Genomic DNA, 15781 nt, shown 5'->3' with positions numbered 1-15781 from the left:
GACTTACATTTATTCAACAGAGCAGTTGAGGGTTAAGGGCCTTGCCCTTTGAACTCGAGACCTACCCATAAGTAGACCAATGTCTTGGCCACTGAGCTACCAGTGGGGTAGTGGTACCCACCAATGCTTCTTTCACTATATATAGGGTTAAGGGCCTTGCTCAAGGGCCCAGCAGTGGCAGCTTGGCAGTGCTGGGATTTGAACTCATGACGGCAGATCAGCCAATCAGACATGTAAATCGTAAATGATTGACAGCTGTTTTGAGCTCTGAAAGATGAGCTGACTTTTTGCCAAAGTCTATCGATGTATGTCCGGCTTAACTATGATGAAATAAGAATATATATATTTAACATCAGTAAACTATAGGCATGCCACTGAAAAACAAATCAGACAAGCAGTTATAACAAAAATATCCTGTTATTTATGTCCTGATTTACGTCGTGTCTCTACCAGCAAAAATAGATCCTCTCGTAGCAAACTAGTAGGGACTCTCTGCTGAAGTGTCCTCCTGTTTATAAAAGTCATTTTATAGCTCATTTAGGAGTCAAGGTCACAGTTTTGAAGCAGCGGCGTAATGGTTCAGATCCAGTGTTACACATTTATCCACAGTGCATCATAATGTTCTTATCTCCGTTTAACCAGATTATGCATTTCCTCGCCACAAATGGTTGTGAGAAAGACATCTAATATTCAGCCACAGATTAAGAACCGTCATCGCTACACAGATGAAAGTATTGGCACCCTCGGCTGTGTTTAGGTGCGCAGGCCGCCATGAACCGTAACGTCGATCATCTGTAGGTTCGCTAAGGATTAAAGTCTTGTCAGACTTGTGTTTGGGTGCGCATGGATCCAATAAAACAGTCACTCGGTGTATCGCTCTTGTAGTTCACGCAAGAGAGAGAAACGCAGAGCAGATAGAGATAAAAGAGAGACACCAAGTGATATTACACTAGAGTGGTGCTTGAAAGTTTGTGAATTTTCTATATATTTGAATGAATATGACCTAAAACGTTGTCGGATTTTCACACAAGTCCTTAAAGGAGACAAAGAGAACCCAATTAAACAAATGAGATAAGAGTCTTAGACTTGGTCATTTATATATTGAGGAAAATGATCCAATATTATATATCTGTTAGTTGCAAAAGTATGTGAGCATCTAGGATTAGCAGCTAATTTGAAGGTGAAATTAGATTCAGGTGTTTTATTTAAAGGACAGGGATCTGTCAAAGTCTGCTCTTCACAATGCATGTTGTATCCTGGCATAAACAAAAGGAGATTTCTGAGGACCTCAGAAAAAGTGGAGTTGATGTTCATCAGGCTGGAAAAGGTTACAAAACCATCTCGAAAGAGTTTAGATTCCACCAATCCACAGTCAGACAGATTGTGTACAAATGGAGGAAATTCAAGACTATTGTTACCCTCTCCAGGAGTGGAGACCAACAAAAATCCCTCCAAGAGCAAGACGTGTAATAGTCCTCAAGGTCACAAAGGAACTCAGTGTAACTTCTAAGCAACTAAAGGCCGTTCTCACATTGGCTAATGTTAACGTTCATGAGTCCATCATCAGGAGAACACTGAACAACAATGGTGTGCATGGCAGGGTTACAAGGAGAAAACTACTACTCATTTGCTGAAGATCAAGTAGTGGAAAAGCCAGAAGGCTAATGGAAAAATGTTTTGTGGATGGATGAGACCAAAATAGACCTTTTTGGTTTAAATGAGAGGCATTATGTTTGGAGAAAGGAAAACACTGCATTCCAGCATAAGAACCTTATCCCATCTGTGAAACATGATGGTGGTAGTATCATGGGTTGATTCTGTTTTGCTGCATCTGGACCAGGGCGACTTGCCATCATTGATGGAACAATGATTTCTGAATTATACCAGCGATTTCTAAAGGAAAACATCAGGACATCTGTCTGTGATCTGAATCTGAAGAGAAAGTGGGTCATGCAGCAAGATAATGATCCTAAACACACGAGTCGTTCTACCAAAGAATGGTTCGAGAAGACTAAGGTTAATGTTTTGGAATGGCCAAGTCAAAGTCCTGACCTTAATCCAATAGAAATGTTGTGGAAGGACCTGAAGCAAGCAGTTCATGTGAGGAAACCCACCAATATCCCAGAGTTGAAGCTGTTCTGTACTGAGGAATGGGATTAAATTCCTCCAGGCCGATGTGCAGGACTGATCAGCAGTTCTCTTTGTCTCTTTTTAGGACTTGCGTGAAAATCTGATGATGTTTTAGGTCATAATCAGGCAGATATATAGAGCACTCTAAACGGTTCACAAACTTTCAAGCATGCCATGAGTGTGATGAGTCGCTCTGTTTGCTAGAATTAACCCTAGCCTAGCACCATATATTTTTGTTTTTAGAAGCAACTGAAAACCTCGTTCAATCTCCAAAAGACTGCTGGTTATATCTTCGACTAACACCACGTAATACAATATCATGTAAATAACCAACGCTCATCTTTTTGATGAGTTTGTGAAGTAAAAAGTCTGCAAAGTTTCAAAAATCAAAGCGCACGACAAACGGAGTTATTGACTCCCAAAAGAAGGAAGCGATTCTGAACAGCTGAAACGAGTCGTTAGTGATTCCAGACTTACTTCCTGTACTAACCTACGTAGGTTTGTAACAGAAAGCTCCGCCTCTGGTCAGCCTTCAATTTTTTTCAGACGGAGCTGAAAGTCGTCACGGTAGTGGGCGTTTCCTTTTCCGACACACGCTGGGACAGACTGGGACATCTGACCAATCAGAGCGGAGTATGCTCTCTGAAAAGAGTTTAGAATGAATCCTTTAGAACGAATCATTGAACAAATCATTTGTGACACTGAGGGGGGAAAAGTAATCCTTCAGTTTAAATGATGAGCACATTAAAGTGTTTTTTGATCATGGAGGCACGTAAATCTATAGTATGAGACCTTTAAAACAAAATTTGGCACGTTTCAAAACCATAATAGGTGCACTTTAAATAGTCTAAGATTTCACTTTATTGATATTAATAATAATAATAAGGATAGTAGCAGTAATAATAATGGTAATAATAATAATTTTATAATCATATGAGCTAACTGTTTTTCTATCCGATATCTTTTCTCCTGAAACTGCTGCTCTCTCTGCATAAGTGCCTTTGAAGGAAAGCGCCAATCGCCACATAGATGGCCTGACGCTCTCGGTGTATCAACAACATCAGACAGATGAACTCTGCCACCTCCGCATTTTCACTCCAGTCGCGATAAATCGTTTTCCCGAGGGTGGCACCTGACGCATGATACTGAGCGTACAGGACCGTACGTGCTCCTCGTACTCCTCGTACTGTAGATGTATTGCTAGAGAACTATAAAGGAAATATAAACGAAATAATGATTAAAAAAATAAATAAAAACACACACACAAAGTGTATATCTTTTCTTCTGTCTCACTCGCTTTCCCACTCTTCCGTTTTATGGCTCTGTTATTAATTAACCGCTAGACAAACACGCTTATAGTGGTGAGTATATTTGGAAGGCTTCCAGTCTGGCCCCTAAAGCGTACGTAGCATGGAACAGGTTTCTCTGCGACACATAAGTGCCGTAAATTTGTGCGCACTTTTTTTTTTTTTTTTTTTTGCTTAGTCAAACACGCACACACTTTAAGTACTTTTTTCACTGTAAGCAGTAATACCGGTTTAGCCAAGCGATATAAATATTACCATATGCAAATATAGAAATGTTTTCTATCAGAGGATATAGATACACGGACGGCGTGAGCAATACTGTAATTAACATTGAAGTGTGTGCGTTTTAACATGTGTACGGGTGTGTTTTGTAAAGTTGTCTGGAACGACAGCGTATATTTAGTGCTCTAGTAGTAATAGGATTCTTTTTATTATTGATATTTTTTATGATGTCATGTTAGTGATCAAACTTGATCCTAGGCAGGTCATCGATCACACATCTGCTTGGTCAGCCTATCGATCGTATTTTGAATTCGCATTCAGAGGCTCACACGTATGAAGAGTTTTTGAATCCAGATGACTCACCCTTCCCGAATTGATGGCATCTCTCCAACCCCTATAAAAGCCCACAGTGACATCACTGCGTCCGCGCTTTACATGGATTTATGAGCACGGAGGTCGTTTTGTGCCAAAAGATCCACTGGCAATACAAAAAAAACAGCTGTTGTAATTACGAATAATAATAATAATAATAATAATAATAATAATAATAATAATAATAATAATAAAACAACTACTCAGCTCATTACTATGCATCTTTTTTTTCGCTTTTTTTTTTTTTTTTGCGAAATCTTAAGGCTTTTGGTTCGCCTTAAAAGTCCACCTTAAATATCTTCATCAGCTGAAAGCAACTGTGGTATTTAATCCGACACGGCAAGACGATTAGTCCCGAGTGTTCTTCAGCAACTCTACAACTGTAGCTGCTACGATACACAAAATTCTCATTTGGATACGATACAGTGGCGTCTCGATGCCAGTACGTCCCCGTCGAATCTGCTGCTGATGATTCGAGATAAAGCCAAAGTACTTTTTCAGAGCAGGGCGTGTCAGCTTGGTTACGTTTAAATTTCACCTTTCATGTAGTATAAGTGGTGTTTTATAATAAACAACCTACATTATTCTGCATATGTATCAAATCGAGGGCCTCGTATCGAATAAAACGGCGTACTAGCTACCTACATTAATCCAATTCAATCCGATTTTATTTGTATAGCGCTTTTAACAATGGGCGTTGTCTCAAAGCTTTACAGAACTATATAAACTAGGGTTGTCAAAAGTACCAGTACTTCGGTACCAAGTCGGTACTGACGCGCTGCCTGACAGGTGGTCAGCCGGGAACTTTTCATGTTTACATCGTGCAACAAGAAGACATTGGAGTCAAAGCAGCAGCAGCTCTGCCGGTCGCCATGGCTGCATCCAAAACCGCATACTTACCTACTATATAGTAGGCGAAATACATGTATTTCTCTCAGATGCTCGTTTTCCGCTTTCAGTGCTATTACCGCTAAGTGTGTAAAAGCTGCGCCCATAAAATTAATGTGCGGATAAATTAACCGTGCTTTCAGGAAAAGCGGCTGCTTACCCGCAGTATTTATTCAAGCAGGTGAGTTTAAAATGATGGTAGCGGTTGCATTATGAGTGTTGCATATGAATTATGAATTGTTATGATGAATGTTGCGTCCCTTGGGACGTCTCAACTGTGTGAGCTCATGCAACAATAAACTTGGACCCTTGCCTCTCCTCACTCATGGGCCCGGTGTCTTACTTTCGTCCTTCAACTGGTTAATGTATGTGAGTATCTGTTTCTATGTTAAATATTAATTGTCTTTGGGTAATAGGCAAATTTTGATACAACATAGCATAGTTTAATTGCAGTGTATTATTGCAAGAAAGCATCCTCGTTTTTGCTTACTTAATGGTTAGCATACGTGCATTTAACGCTAATACAGTCAGGAATCCTTATTAACCATTTAATGCTTTAACTTTTATTGGGGTAAAATAAATGGGAGCACATGATGGAGTTTACTAATTTTACATACCAGAGGATTTTTGATGAGCGATATATCTGAAATTTATGTGTTAGAAAATAATAGATGTGTGGCTAGCACTGTTTGTCTTTAATATCAGTCAGTCAGAAAAACATTTCTATTCTTGTCTGGATAACTCTAGTAGCTTTAATAATGATATGCATGAAGTATACAGAATGGCATTTAAAAAAATACGTTTTATATTGATATTTAGCTTAATTAATATAATAGTGTATTGTTTAATTAGCATGTTTTTGTGTTTTGCATTGGTACTGAGTATCATGGAATTTTACTGGTATTGGTACTGACTACTGAAATTTTGGTACTGTGACAACCCTAATATAAACACAGGATACAGATTTTAAATGTGGGAATTTATTCCTATTGAGCGAGCCGGTGGCGACGGTGACGAGGAAAAGCTCCCTAAGATGATATGGGGAAGAAACCTTGAGAGGAACCAGACTCAGAAGGGAACCCATCTGAGTTAACAGAAATAGGATTAGCCTACATTTTACGATTCGAGAAAGCCAGTCCCGCCAGGATTTCAAAGAAATGAACGCGAAATCAAGGAAATGCCGCAAATATTTTGAGCTGCTTGTGATTTTTATTTTATTCATTTATTTATTTTCAAAATTACCGCAGATTTGGGCCTTGTAACGTCGTTCAGCCGAAGCAGTCTTCGATTCAACACGAGTACAGCTTAAAGGTCTCATTTACCAACAAAGAGCATGCAAAACAATTTTGTGCGATTGCGATTTCGCCAATTGAAGTAAGTTGCGTCGCAAATTTTGAAGAAGGAAAAAAATCTGCAGCAAAATCGAGCATTTTTATAGTTTTAAACTCTGTGAAATCCTGTAAGGACTAGATAAAAATAAATAAATAAATAAATAAACAAGGTTAATAACATTTAAAAAAAAAAAAGTAGTAACAAATATTTTTTTCAAGTAAACTTTGCATTTTAATACTGTGGGAACAAAGGGATTTCTGGATTAACTCTTACGACAGTAAGCCGCTTAGGGTTGGTCATGAGATATACATAATTATGGCCTTGTTTTTGACTGATACAGACATAAAGGGAGCGAAAGGCTGTTTACCTTCTGAATCTGAATTCTGAATTCTTATCACAAAGGGACAGAGTGACGAAGAGCAATTAGTGTTGCTCGGTCGATCGAGCCGGTGCTGCGCTGCAGGTTTGCCGAGCTCAGCGGGTTAGAGCGTGTCATATCTGTAGCATTGTAAAGAGAAGAGTAAGCCAGACTGATAAGGGATAAAGGAGCACTTAATGGTTTGTCAGAAGCGCTCCTGGAACAGTAGGACGACCGTAGCTGTCTATCAACCAAGAGGTTGACGTGAAAGTATGACTTGAGGCGTTTGAACTTTCTGAAGCTTTTTAAAGTGCAACTGTTTCTCTACCAGCTCGTTACAGTACAGTGTAGCCTTGTCCCAGCTAACTCGTTCAATGAAACGTATGTTAAGGCTCCATATCGACTTTGTGTCTTAATGTTAGCTACAGCTTCTGTGGTAACTTTACCACTAACTGCAAAAAAACATTGTTGTTCTTTTTTTTTTTTTAGACATTAGGTCTACCAAAGTGCTATATATCTTCTGAGACTTATTTCCTGCTCAGTCAGCCCTTTATTTGTTTGTTTCAGTGTGGCTATTGATTTAATCACGATCTAGACCTAGTACCGATCACATTCTCTACTGTTTATAGTACTCCATATGTTACACAGTCTGTGTGTGATTGTGTGTGTGTCCATTCTTGAATAATCAGGGTTTTAGCACTGGGACGGTGATTAGTTGAACGGCACTGTTTTGAACACTAAAGATAGCAGAGGAAGGTCGTTTTCTTTGCTTTCTCCCATATTACTGGATGTTGTATTGTGTGTGTGTGTGTGTGTGTGTGTGTGTGTGTGTGTGTGTGTGTGTGTGTGTGTGTGTGTGTGCGCGCTCTGTGCTCTGCATGTATTGCGACAGCTGTGAGTTCTGCCTTTTAAAATAACATCCACGGGAACTCTGGCTTCCTCAAACGCACAGCATTACGCAGGCCTCCACCTAATCTACTGGCATTCGCACAGCTAGCGGGATTCGTCCAATGCTGGGATAAACCAGGAATGAAAAAAACAAACATAATTTCCGAGCGCTGTGTTTGAGGAATCATTTTGGACTGTCAGTATATTCATTTTTCACATTTAACAAGAAGATGTTATATATCACACGTGAAGCATCACATCGGCATTCTGCTCTGGAGAAACTCGTGTGGCTTGGATTACGCCTTGTTTACACTAGCTGAAACGATCCTCGTCCACACTGGCGTTTCCGCTGTGTTTCAGAAACGATCTCCGTCCCACACTACACGACCGAATACGCACGTCACATGACCGTTCATGCACACTGGTCATGCGCATTAAAGTGTAAACAGGAAGTTGGTTGCTAATCACCGGCAGGCACAACAAACCGGTGTTCCATGCAGGGCGTGCGCCGCTTGAAATGAGATTTGTTGCTGATTGCTCTAATCGTAGCTCGGCTCTTGCGCATGTAGGCAGCTGCAGTATTATAAAATACAGAATTTAACTGTACAATGGCTGCTAAGAATGACGACAAAGCCAGCAAAGCTTGCAGTTCAGTCTCCATGTTGTTGTTGTATACAATCAAGGTAGCGTAATGGTCATATGATAGGGGCTTGATGAATCAGGGAAGGATACGCAATGATCCAGAAAACCCAATCACGAGCGAATGTGGGTGAAGCCGCGTCTTCGTTTCGGTCTGTTTGCACTGAAACGCGAGCCCGGAGTTTTCAAACTAAAACAGGGTCTTTGACGTTTCCAGAAGCCTCAGTTCTCGAGCGTCGAAAACACCGGAGTAGTGTAGACGACGGGCGAAAGTTATTCGTTTTAAAACTTAAACGCACTTGTGTAAACAGGGCCATAGTGGTTAGCACTGTTAGCACTGTTGTCTCGCACCTCCTCACACCTCTGTTGTTCTCCTCCAGGTACCCCGGTTTCCTTCCCCAGTCCAAGATACCCCACTGCGTATTGAACCCCATCCAGGGTGTCCCCTATGTTGTGCCCCGAGTTCCCTGGGATGGGCTCAAGGCTACCTGTGACCCTGTGTAGGATAATCCATCCATCCATCTTCTATACTGCTTATCCTTTTCGGGGGAACCTGGAGCCTATCCCAGGCAGCATCGGGTTACACCCTGGACAGGGTGCCAATCCATCGCAGGGCACAATCACATACACATTCACATACACATTCACACACTCACACACCCATTCATACACTATGGACACTTTAGACATGCCAGTCAGCCTACCATGCATGTCTTTGGACTGGGGGAGGAAACCAGAGTACCCGGAGGAAACAGCAGCATGGGGAGAACATGCAAACGCCGCACACACAGGGCCACGGTGGGAATCAAACCCCCGATCCTGGAGGTATGAGGCGAACGTGCTAACCACTAAGCCACCGTGCGCCCCCTGTGTAGGATAAGTGGTATAGAAAATGGAAGGATGGATGCGTACGTTCTTCCCGTGACTGTGTGGGTTTCCTCTGGGTTCTCAGGTTTTCCTCCGTCCTCCCACTACCATGCAGCCAAGTGTAAAGCATGAAGAGATTACTGAAAGTGAATGAATAAATAAATACATGATATAACTTGGAAATGTAACAGGAAATAATAATTAAAAAAAACAAGAACATTTTTTCCCTCATTCCAAGACCGACAAACCCAAAAACATTCTCAGGTTAATCTTTGCGGATGGTTTGGTGTTCACCGTAGGCTTACAGTGTGTAAAGTTCTTGACCTAGAGTTCATGAGCACAAACCAGTACGACAGTAAATCGCCGTAATTACATTAAGCCAGCAGCTTTAGTGTGTTCGTTTCGACCTGTAAACTTTTGTGAAGTTGTAATGATGTGATCTAGCGTGCTCTATAGTCTTGGGAATGTTGTTTCCTTTGTGTGTGTGTGTGTGTGTGTGTGCGTTAGTAGACCGCACCTCTCAGGAAGACAGATGCAAGGACGGCTTGCTTCAATCAGGCCAGTTGTCAGAACTCGAGCGCTGTAGCCAAGTAACACTGGAAAGGGTGGGCGGAGGGATTAAAAGTGAGGAAGGAGAGGAAAGTGAGGAAGGGAGGAGAGTGAGGACAAGTAAAAAAGTGCTCGAAAGAGTTGCTAAGGATGTGAGTGGGGGAGATCTGTGGATCTACAGAGTAAATGGTCAAACAAATCCGTTTTCTGAAGTGGACCGAAAGAACAACCGAAGCTTTAATCACTGGACATGCGTAACAGAGACGTTACTGAAGTATTCGCTTATTGCTACAGACCTAATGGTTTGTGTAACGCAGTCATTGTGGAGATGCGTTCAGTTTAAAATCGCCTAAATTATACTTAGCTTTTGTTTCACCTGACACAGATAGCAATAGGTAGAGAGTTGGGACAGTCAGTGAGATATTGTGATACTAACAGTGATTATCAGTGATTATGGCTACAAACAAAAGTGTGTGTGTGTGTGTGTGTGAGAGAGAGAGAGAGAGAGAGAGAGAGAGAGAGAGAGAACGGAGGGGATGAAAGTAAAGCACCAAATTGGCCATTATTGCACTTTGAACTTAAGAGATAGGAAGAGAATAAGAGTGAGGGACACACACACACACCACACACATACAGAGAGAGAGAGAGAGAGAGAGGGAGAGAGAGAGAGAGCGATCCAATTAAAGTGACCATTCAGTGGTGCTTGAAAGTTTGTGCACCCTTTAGAATTGTCTATATATCTGCATAAATAGGATCAGATTTTCACACAAAGCTCTAAAAGTAGATCAAGTAGAACCCACTTCAACAAACGAGACAAAAATTTCACAATTGGTCATTTCTTTATCGAGGAAAGTGACTCAATATTTCATATCTGTGAGCGGCAAAAGTATGCGAACCTCTAGGATTAGTCGTTCGTTTGTCTATGCGCTACGTTTGAGCCACAGATATTCAGTATACCGAATACTTTACATATTTAACAAGAAGGCCATTTTTCTCTTCCTCTTTTTTTTCTCTCTCCCATATTGAGCATTGTCATACCATGTAGTCTAAAGTTCATCACTGCTTCTTCTGTTGACCTCTCAACAGTCCCTCAGAACACAATAAGCAGGAGGAACATGTGCTCGTAAAAGCCTAGCACTCCTTCATGGAGACTGTGCACACAGCTGCATATTGGAGTTTGACTTTTTTTTTCATGTTAGAGGAACTTAGAGTGGGGGAGTGAGAAGCAAAAGAAAGAGATTGGACCCTGAAACTGTTGTTCTGCCTGGTGATTGGCTGACTCCTGTTGCTAGGCTTATGTCATTGTGGCTTTTCTTTCTGGGTTTTTTTCTTCTTTAACCTCTCCCTCGTCTTCCCCCAGCTCTGTGATAGGTCAGGTTGGAACTGGTTCTGAGCAGGGCTGCACCAGGCAACTTTTTCTGCCACTTGTTGTACATCCGACCAGCCTGTGGTTTTTAAAGCAGGTCTGCTTATTCAGCACGAGAAAGAAAACAGAGCCGAGAGCTGCCAAAAAAAAAAAAAAGTATCTGCAAACACACACACACACACACACACACACACACACACACACACACACACTCACACACACATGCTCCTGCAAATGAGACTTGTTTAAAAAAAAAAAAAAAAAAAAAAGGACACTTTTTTTTAGGCTGGGATAACATTCACATACACAGGACAGGGTGCATGACGACATAATGACGAGATTATTCTACTCAGATTTAGTTAAGCATGTCTGATCTGGTCTGATCAGTACTTCATACGGTTCAAATGTAATCACTGAAACACTGACCTTTACATTCTAGCTTTTCTACAAGCTGTTTTATCTTTTAATTTGCATTTAGATGGTGCCTTTAAATTCCATGAAGCTGGAAGCCCCCAACACACACACACAGACACACAGGCCAAACAAAGATTTCAGCGTTTATCCACACACACACACACACACACACACACACACACACACACACACACAATCATTTTGGCTGAGATAATATTGTGACCGGTTCAGGCAAACGCTGACCAGTATCTTGTGTGGCTTTGCTGAGCCATGGGGCTCAACGAGGCTCGTTTCCCTCCTCCATCCCCTCGTAAAAGAGTGCTGACTCCGGTGTGTTTACACCCCTCTCTTACTCTCGGAGCGGCGTGGGGGTGTGGGGGGTAACCCACTGACACAATGAACATGCTGAATAGACTCTCCATCAACTCGAGCTTGTGACAGTGTAACAGTGTAACAGTGTGTGTTGCATATCATCTCAATCACAATCTACGCTTTTATCCTGTTTGTTGTTTCTCCTGGGTTTTTTTTTTTAAGTCATCCCTACCACCACCACAAATGGGAAAACTCATGTAGACGCATGGCAGCTTAGAATTGCAAATGTTACTTTGAGAGTCGTAGTTCGTCATCTGACTGTAATGAAGGACATGTTCGTTGTTCCTGCTTTGCAGATTTTGTTTCTCTAGGCTATAAAGTACCTCAGTCTTTGAGTACCTCAGCTTTCTCTCGGCTGTAAAGTACCTCAGTCTTTGAGTACCTCAGCTTTCTCTAGGCTATAAAGTACCTCAGTCTTTGAGTACCTCAGCTTTCTCTAGGCTGTAAAGTACCTTAGTCTTTGAGTACCTCAGCTTTCTCTAGGCTGTAAAGTACCTCAGTCTTTGAGTACCTCAGTCTTTGAGCACCTCAGCTTTCTCTCGGCTGTAAAGTACCTCAGTCTTTGAGTACCTCAGCTTTCTCTAGGCTGTAAAGTACCTCAGTCTTTGAGTACCTCAGCTTTCTCTAGGCTGTAAAGTACCTCAGTCTTTGAGTACCTCAGTCTTTGAGTACCTCAGCTTTCTCTCGGCTGTAAAGTACCTCAGTCTTTGAGTACCTCAGCTTTCTCTCGGCTGTAAAGTATCTCAGTCTTTGAGTACCTCAGCTTTCTCTATGCTATAAAGTACCTCAGTCTTTGAGTACCTCAGCTTTCTCTATGCTACAAACAAGTTGTGTGCTCCGAGCTGAGGTACTCAAAGACTGAGGTACTTTATAGCCTAGAGAAAGCTGAGGTACTCAAAGACTGAGGTACTTTATAGCCTAGAGAAAGCTGAGGTACTCAAAGACTGAGGTACTTTACAGCCCAGAGAAAGCTGAGGTACTCAAAGTCTATGTACTTTACAGCCTAGAGAAAGCTGAGGTACTCAAAGACTGAGGTACTTTATAGCATAGAGAAAGCTAAGGTACTCAAAGTCTATGTACTTTACAGCCTAGAGAAAGCTGAGGTACTCAAAGACTGAGGTACTTTATAGCCTAGAGAAAGCTGAGGTACTCAAAGACTGAGGTACTTTACAGCCGAGAGAAAGCTGAGGTACTCAAAGACTGAGGTACTTTACAGCATAGAGAAAGCTAAGGTACTCAAAGTCTATGTACTTTACAGCCTAGAGAAAGCTGAGGTACTCAAAGACTGAGGTACTTTATAGCCTAGAGAAAGCTGAGGTACTCAAAGACTGAGGTACTTTACAGCCTAGAGAAAGCTGAGGTACTCAAAGATTGAGGTACTTTACAGCCTAGAGAAAGCTGAGGTACTCAAAGACTGAGGTACTTTACAGCCTAGAGAAAGCTGAGGTACTCAAAGACTGAGGTACTTTACAGCCTAGAGAAAGCTGAGGTACTCAAAGATTGAGGTACTTTACAGCCTAGAGAAAGCTGAGGTACTCAAAGACTGAGGTACTTTACAGCCTAGGGAAAGCTGAGGTACTCAAAGACTGAGGTACTTTACAGCCTAGAGAAAGCTGAGGTACTCAAAGACTGAGGTACTTTACAGCCTAGAGAAAGCTGAGGTACTCAAAGACTGAGGTACTCAAAGACTGAGGTACTTTACAGCCTAGGGAAAGCTGAGGTACTCAAAGACTGAGGTACTTTACAGCCTAGAGAAAGCTGAGGTACTCAAAGACTGAGGTACTTTACAGCCGAGAGAAAGCTGAGGTACTCAAAAACTGAGGTACTTTATAGCCTAGAGAAAGCTGAGGTACTCAAAGACTGAGGTACTTTACAGCCGAGAGAAAGCTGAGGTACTCAAAGTCTGATGTACTTTACAGCCTAGAGAAAGCTGAGGTACTCAAAGACTGAGGTACTTTACAGCCTAGAGAAAGCTGAGGTACTCAAAGATTGAGGTACTTTACAGCCTAGAGAAAGCTAAGGTACTCAAAGACTGAGGTACTTTACAGCCTAGAGAAAGCTGAGGTACTCAAAGACTGAGGTACTTTACAGCCTAGAGAAAGCTGAGGTACTCAAAGATTGAGGTACTTTACAGCCTAGAGAAAGCTGAGGTACTCAAAGACTGAGGTACTTTACAGCCTAGGGAAAGCTGAGGTACTCAAAGACTGAGGTACTCAAAGACTGAGGTACTTTACAGCCTAGGGAAAGCTGAGGTACTCAAAGACTGAGGTACTTTACAGCCTAGAGAAAGCTGAGGTACTCAAAGACTGAGGTACTCAAAGACTGAGGTACTTTATAGCATAGAGAAAGCTGAGGTACTCAAAGACTGAGGTACTTTACAGCCGAGAGAAAGCTGAGGTACTCAAAGACTGAGGTACTTTATAGCCTAGAGAAAGCTGAGGTACTCAAAGACTGAGGCACTTTATAGCCTAGAGAAAGCTGAGGTACTCAAAAACTGAGGTACTTTACCTCAGCTTTCTCTAGGCTGTAAAGTACCTCAGTCTTTGAGTACCTCAGCTTTCTCTAGGCTGTAAAGTACCTCAGTCTTTGAGTACCTTAGCTTTCTCTAGGCTGTAAAGTACCTCAATCTTTGAGTACCTCAGCTTTCTCTAGGCTGTAAAGTACCTCAGTCTTTGAGTACCTCAGCTTTCTCTAGGCTGTAAAGTACCTCAGTCTTTGAGTACCTCAGCTTTCTCTCGGCTGTAAAGTACATCAGACTTTGAGTACCTCAGCTTTCTCTAGGCTGTAAAGTACATCAGACTTTGAGTACCTCAGCTTTCTCTCGGCTGTAAAGTACCTCAGTCTTTGAGTACCTCAGCTTTCTCTAGGCTATAAAGTACCTCAGTTTTTGAGTACCTCAGCTTTCTCTAGGCTATAAAGTGCCTCAGTCTTTGAGTACCTCAGCTTTCTCTAGGCTATAAAGTACCTCAGTCTTTGAGTACCTCAGCTTTCTCTCGGCTGTAAAGTACCTCAGTCTTTGAGTACCTCAGCTTTCTCTAGGCTATAAAGTACCTCAGTCTTTGAGTACCTCAGTCTTTGAGTACCTCAGCTTTCTCTAGGCTGTAAAGTACCTCAGTCTTTGAGTACCTCAGCTTTCCCTAGGCTGTAAAGTACCTCAGTCTTTGAGTACCTCAGTCTTTGAGTACCTCAGCTTTCTCTAGGCTGTAAAGTACCTCAGTCTTTGAGTACCTCAGCTTTCCCTAGGCTGTAAAGTACCTCAGTCTTTGAGTACCTCAGCTTTCTCTAGGCTGTAAAGTACCTCAATCTTTGAGTACCTCAGCTTTCTCTAGGCTGTAAAGTACCTCAGTCTTTGAGTACCTCAGCTTTCTCTAGGCTGTAAAGTACATCAGACTTTGAGTACCTCAGCTTTCTCTAGGCTGTAAAGTACCTCAGTCTTTGAGTACCTCAGCTTTCTCTAGGCTATAAAGTACCTCAGTCTTTGAGTACCTCAGCTCGGAGCACACAACTTGTTTGTGTGCTCCAGATAAGAGACGAGAGGAAGACGTAAAGAAGGATAAAGTCCACCCCCCCAAGAAAGGTTGATAGATAGGTCTCAGTGGGTGTATTCAAAGAAATCGACCTCCTGGGGGTGAATTCTTTCCAGAAAAGAATCCAATCACATCGATCCCACCTTATCTCATGGCGGACAGACCGTCTTGGGTGTGCTTGTACAAAGCGGAAGGCAAGAGAATTGATCCGGGCTTGTTTTTCTGTTGTGCCGCAGGTATGACATCATGTCGCTCAGCATTGCACAAGCTTTTAATGTTATTTACTGATATCCTCAAGCTGCATGAACAACAACAAAAAAAAGTAGTGCATAATTTTCAGTTCATACTTTTTTTTTCACTGTGTGCCAAAACTTTTTCTTTTTTTTTTGCTAACTCATAAAAGCACTAAAGATGCTAGAACTGTACAGAATAAAAATACACTAATCTTCATCTGAAATATAAAGATATCTTAATCAATGTGGTATGTACACAAGATTGACGAGGTTTTGATCATGTCAGGCTTGCCTGTTTTCTCTCGCTCCCCCTTCCT

At 41.7% G+C, this 15781-nt stretch overlaps 1 protein-coding gene and 1 long non-coding RNA gene across 3 annotated transcripts in view; one reads left to right on the top strand and one right to left on the bottom strand.

Annotated features, from left to right (window-relative positions):
• Positions 1-15781, top strand: part of sesn1 (sestrin 1) — a 63300-nt gene that overhangs the window by 41972 nt on the left and 5547 nt on the right. The window lies entirely within an intron of this gene.
• LOC128635326 (uncharacterized) lies at positions 6437-9793 on the bottom strand. Its single transcript, XR_008398274.1, has 2 exons — positions 9521-9793; positions 6437-9143 (listed from the first exon to the last, which is right to left on the bottom strand). It is a non-coding gene; the product is annotated as an uncharacterized LOC128635326 (long non-coding RNA).

Source organism: Ictalurus punctatus, chromosome 2, assembly GCF_001660625.3.
Source record: "Ictalurus punctatus breed USDA103 chromosome 2, Coco_2.0, whole genome shotgun sequence".
NCBI lineage: Eukaryota > Metazoa > Chordata > Actinopteri > Siluriformes > Ictaluridae > Ictalurus > Ictalurus punctatus.
This window is presented reverse-complemented; position numbering and strand designations above follow the sequence as displayed.